Source organism: Podarcis gaigeae (genome assembly GCF_964106915.1).
Source record: "Podarcis gaigeae genome assembly, chromosome: 8".
Taxonomy (NCBI): domain Eukaryota; kingdom Metazoa; phylum Chordata; class Lepidosauria; order Squamata; family Lacertidae; genus Podarcis; species Podarcis gaigeae.
In genome coordinates this window covers 22,212,675-22,218,957 of record NC_139684.1, presented here as the reverse complement: position 1 = coordinate 22,218,957, position 6,283 = coordinate 22,212,675, and positions in this window count along the sequence as shown.

The following is a 6,283-nucleotide window of genomic DNA, read 5'->3' as shown; positions in this document are numbered from 1 at the left end:
AACATATATGGAGGTGCCTCTTATTCTGTAGAACCCTGTTTCTTGAATGCCCTCCATATAACAAAATCATACTGTCCAAGTTGTGAATTTATTTTTTTTAAATCAAATATTTGAAAGGCAGGAAGAAGGTAAGTTTTTTCAGCCAACTAGTGAACACAGTATTTTTCAGAATCATTTACTGCTGCTGTTAGTATACATATTTATTGGGGAGTAAAACTGATCTAACTCAATGGGGTTTACTTTTGAGCAATAGGATCAGTTGACATCATTATTTATCATCCTTGCTTTCCTCAGCCAAGGTTTTTTGCTGGTCCCAGTTCATAGAAGATCTTCTCATAGAAAAAGCTGCTCCATACTACTTCACGGATGGCAGGAGGGTGGGCATTTAGCAAAATGGAGAATCTCAGTGAAATGGTCTCTCCAATTTCTCTGCCTGCACATGGAGTGAAGGATTTCAAGAGGCCATGTCCTAGTACAAGGCAGCTTTCATGTATCAGCGATAGAGAACCTCAGGTCCAGAGGTCAAAATGTGGCCTGTGGCTTCTCTATATGGCCTCTGGAACTCTCCCCAGACCACACCCCTCAGTGGTCTGCTTCATATCCTCCTTGAGTGTTCTTGCCTGGCTCGATTGTGTCGTTGAATTCTGGTAATGCCTCTTGATTGCTCAAATGGAAGAGGTGTGCTTGTAAACTATGTGAAAGATGAAGTTAATATCCGTTGCTCTGACCACCTTTGCCCCATCCTCATCTGCTACTTGCATGTGGCACCTGGAAGGTTGTCCAGGTGGGAAGGTGGCCTTCATATTGAAAAAGGTCCCCTTACAGAATCACAGGGTTGTAGAGTTGGAAGACACCCAAAGGGTGCTCTAGCCCAGTGTTTCCCAACCTTGTGCCTCCAGATGTTTTTGGCCTACAACTCCCATCATCCCTGACCACTGGTCTTGCTAGCTAGGGATGATGGGAGTTGTAGGCCAAAAACATCTGGAGGCACAAGGTTGGGAAACACTGCTCTAGCCGATGGGTAGGCAAACTAAGACCCGGTGTGCAGATCCGGCCCAATTGCTTTCTAAATCTGGCCCGTGGATGGTCCTGGAATCAGTGTGTTTTTACATGAGTAGAATGTGTGCCTTTATTTAAAATGCATCTCTGGGTTATTTGTGGGGCATAGGAAGTCATTCATCTTTCCCCCCCAAAATATAGTCTAGCCCCCCACAAGGTCTGAGGGACAGTGGACTGGCCCCCTGCTGAAAAAGTTTGCTGACCGCTGTCTAGCCCAACCTCCTGCAATGCAATGATCACAACCCTCATCCCTTTTGTGTATCATGAAACTGTCTTGCACTGTCTGTAGGAGTAAGCCAGAGGATTACCTCTGTGTAGGAATGAGCTGTCGCAGAGTGCCTCGCAGTCGCACACTCACCTCGCAGAGCGTTTGTTGTGGGGGAGGAAGGGAAAGGAGATTGTTAGCCGCTTTGAGACTCCTGAAGGGGAGTGAAAGGCGGGATATCAAATCCAAACTCTTCTTCTTCTGTGTAGCTTGAGTATCACTTCACCACCTCCCCACACCACCCCACTTGCACCAGGTTCCCTGGCTGATTGTACCAATTTCTCCTTCCAAAGCCAAGCAACTTTTCTGCAAAGACCTCATGGCAGGGGGGTCACTAGTGCATAATTGTTTCTCCTGATCAAAAAGAGGGGAGGGGGGAAATCCGCAGAACACTTTCTTCCCAGGCACATGTTCTGACTTCCATTCCACCACGCCCACACACTTCAAGTGGCAGACATTCAATGAAAGAGTTTTACTGTTGAAGTTTTGGGGAAGGAAATGTGATTGACTCGTGTAATGAGACCCATCATATCCCCCCTCCCCGAAAAATGTCAGCGATTCCGCCATATCATCGCCTCCCTTTTAATTGCTTCTTCTGTTCCGAACAATTGGTGTCAAAAGGAACAGCTGACAGCCTTTTCTCCTTAGCAAACGAGCCTCCCTTTTCATCCATCGGAAGATGGATATGATACCCTCATTCCCACTTTGCCGGTGCTTTTGTTGTCGTACGGAGCCACTTCTGCGCTCTGACAGACAAATTGGAGGGCGTCTGGTTGCAATCAAGTCTTCCCAGGTATTTTGCAAGCAGAGTCTCCAGCTTACTGTGGCCTGGGGTTGCTGCAATTGACAGGCCTTTAATTTGGGAAACAAAAGCCCCCAGATTTCTGCAACTGAAGCAAATGATCGTAATTAGGTTACTTTCCAAGTTTCTGCAAGAACCCATGTTTGTAATCGCTAATGTGATTTTCAGCCGTGTTAAAAGAGCTGTTGTTGCCAAGCAATGGGACATAATGGTTCTGCTTCATTCAGCGCTGGTTTAACGTCTTGTAGAGGACCGTGTCTAGTTCTGGGATGTCATGCTTTAAGGAGAGATAGAGAGAAACTGGGACAAGAGTCAGTGTGGCGTTGTGGCAAGAGTACAAGACTGAGACCTGGCAGGCCAGGGTTCAAATCCCCACTCAGCCAGGAAGCTTGCTGTATGACCTTGGGCCCAGGCACCATCTCTCAGCTTAACCTGCCTCTCACAGGGCAGTGGCATAGCATGGGGGGGGGGGTTGCCCTTGACACAAAATTGTTAGGGGACACAAAATTTCAAATCCCAGAGCTGCATCAATACAGCTGAACGCTTCCGTCACTGGGCTCTGTTGAAAGTGGCTTCTCCCTGCAAACCAGGAAATGACCTCTCTAGAAAACGGAACAACCCTTCTTTTCTTTCTTCTTTCTTTTTTTAAATAAAGTTTATTCTAGAAAATATATGCACAATCAATATACCATCCTTTACAAAAACATAAAATAAAAATTCCACCGCTATGACTTCCCTCCACCTCAACTTGACATCTTTTGATAGTCTATGTTCTTATTTACATTGTGTTTTTTATATTATTCGATATTCAACTATTATTAATTTTGTCATGATCCAGTTCAGCTTTATATACTTAATCCATGCATATCAACAGATTTTCTTTGAAACAGTGTTTTTTCATATAATCCTCAAAACACTTCCATTCCTTCCTTAATTTCTGGTTTGACTGGTGCCTAATGGCTGCCATTAATTTAGCCAGTTCTATAAATTCACATAGTTTACCTAACCAATCTTCTTTGGTGGGGATGATGTCCACTTTCCAGTTTTTAGCAAGTAATAATCTGGCTGTGGCATATAACAATAGCTTTTTCTTATCCTGTGGAATGTTTCTTTCCTAAAATGCCCAGTAAGTATGCCTCTGGATTTTTTTCTAAAGAGGCTTTGAGCAACCCTTCTTTTCATATCTCTGTGGCTGTGACCTCTTGGGTGACACAGACTCCATTAGGCAGTTGAATGTACATGTGTACTCTGTGTTCTTTCCCTCCCACCCCTGCTCTGTGCAGCCCTGGGCACTAGTAATCCCCGCTACGCCACTGTCACAGAGTCATTGTAAAGACAACATGGGGAGGGAGAGGATGCCACCTCAACTTCTCAGAAGAGAAAGGTGGGATATAAATGTAATTTATACAATAAAACAGGTTCAGAGGAGGCATTCCACAGGAGGAAAGAAAGTAATCTGTGGGAAAGGTTGAAGGAGCTGGGTATGTGTAGCCTAGAGAAGAAGAGAACTGAGTAAGAACATGACAGCACTCTTCAAAAGTTGTGAAGAGTCGTCATATAAATGAAGGCAAATCGTAAAATTGCAGAGTTGGAAGGGATCCCAAGGGTCATCTAGTTCAACCCCCGCAGTACAGGAATCACAGCTAATCTCAGGAATGATTGTTATCCTTTCTGTGCATGCTGCCTTTTCAGAGTTAAAACTGCTTGTGGCATCAAAGATTTACATAATTAAGTGCAAACTAACAAAATTCAATTAGTCATAAAGAGTAAATGAAAACATCCCAGTAAATACACAGCAAAATTAAGCAATCCTCCCATAATTCATAATAAGATCTAACAATAAAGATGCAAAACCATAATACGAAGAGCAGCAAAGTTAAATATTGACATCCCCCACCAACAGTAACTCCTAAACAACACCCCATCCCTAGAGTCTCTAGGCATCCTGAGCAGCAGGTCCTGCAGGACTCACAGGTAGGATGATGATGGATCCCTGCAGAAGTAGCAGCAGACCATCTCCAGGCTAAATTAACAAAATTTGGGTCCCACGGACCCACTAAGCATGGTTAACTTAAGCTCCATTCATTTCAATGGGAACTAAGTGCAAGTAAGTGGTAAGTAAGATTATTATTTTTATATATGTTGGAAGCTGCCCAGAGTGGCTGGGGCAATCCAGTAAAATGTGTGGGTTATAAATAGTAAAATGATAATTATGGAATGGGACGTCCCTATTTTCATCAGAGAAATGTTGGAGAGTATGAGCTCAAGAAGCAGAGATGAGTCAGGCTGGTGAAGAGTCATGAGTGTCACCACCTCCTGCTGTGACAAGCTCCCCTCCCCCTTGTCTCCCAGAACCAGTGGAGGCATGAAATGGGCAGAGAAGAGATTGACCTCATGTAGGTGCAGTCTCCAGTTGCATGGTGGGGGGGGAGCCCTGGAAAGGAGGACACAAGCAACTGTGGGAAGGCAGGAACCTTTAGTCTTGGCAACTGGTTTCATGGAGTAAGACCCACAGGGAATGAGCTGCTGTGCTCAACAGGCCTGACACTCAGCTAAGTCTGTGGAGATCGTATTTTTGCTAATAAAGAGTTAACTCCAGCTTGAACTGTATACAGTGGTACCTCGGGTTAAGTACTTAATTCGTTCCGGAGGTCCGTTCTTAACCTGAAACTGTTCTTAACCTGAAGCACCACTTTAGCTAATGGGGCCTCCTGCTGAAGCGCCACCGGAGCACGATTTCTGTTCTCATCCTGAAGCAAAGTTCTTAACCCGAGGTACTATTTCTGGGTTAGCGGAGTCTGTAACCTGAAGTGTCTGTAACCCGAGGTACCACTGTACTCTGTGACACTCTGCTTGTCATTGACTCTGGTACCACTTCCCATTGGCTTTCTGTCTTCTGTCCCACTAGTCCCAAAGGGTGCCAGCCACCACCGTGTCTATTTTGCCTTGCCAGACTTAGCTCTAAGCATGACTTCCAAACTCAGCCTTTTCCTCATAGGGCAAAGAATGTCCAGGGCTCTTGCCTTGCCCCACAGCCACCTATACCTTCCTTTTGATTTCTATTTCCCTGGGAGTATATAAGGACACCGTTCTGAAGCCAGGAGGCAGATGTTTCTGTTTTAATGACAGCTCATCTAAAAACCATTTTGTTTTACTACCATCGCCCCAGGCAAGATTGGAAGCTGTGTTATCGTTTGCATTGTCTGAGCCTTGAGCAATTTCCAATTTGCCGAGGTTCTGGGGAGCCGGCATCCTCATTAATTTAATGTGCTATGCAAAATTACCGTTGGCATCCCAGCCCTGCCTTTGGAGACATGGTTCCTTAATCACATTTTGACTCAACCGGTCTGCATCAGAACCTGCCGGCCCGCAAAGCCATTTGTCAATGCCATCTCAAATAAAGGAGCTTGTTGTTTTCGGGAGGCTCGCCTCCCAGGGGTCCAAAGAAACCTCATCAGCCCACGAGCACCATAAAGAGAGAAGAGACCCTCGTTGCATCCTAAGCTTACAGAAAAGCTTCTGCATGCAAAGAGAACCACCCTCTAAAATGCCAGCAACTGAGGAGACTTCTGAGACATTTCTTTTTTCTCATTGCACTAGAAGAAGAAGAAATTTGCACAATTTTCTCGGAACGTTTGCCACCATTTCTTTGCTTTGTCTCTCATTAGCTGTGATTCCAGCAATGCAGAAGGTTGAACTACGATTACCAAACAAATGTGCATGCACACTCATACAAAGAAACAAGCAGAGCCCCAGGAGTGGGAAATTATAGAGTTGAAAGGGACCCTGAAAACCATCTAGTCCAGCCCCCTGCAACGCAGGACTATGCAGGTGTCTCATATGGGGACTGAACCTGCAACCAGTGTTGGATTTGCGTATAAGCTGAACAAGCTGTAGCTTAGGGCCCCACTCTCCGGGGGGCCCCAAAAAAATTAAAGGAAAAAACTGTATGCACATTTCCAAAATATAAGATAAAAAACAAATAAAATAAAACCTACATACAGCAACAGTGTTTTGTGTTGTATAAGCTCCTATGATGTAAGTAATGCTTGCTTGCTCCCTAAAATATCACTGGTTTGCTCATTTCTATATATAGGGTGCCTACATTCTGCATGGACTAGGTGCATTGCAACATGTGCAAATGGCTTTAGATACCT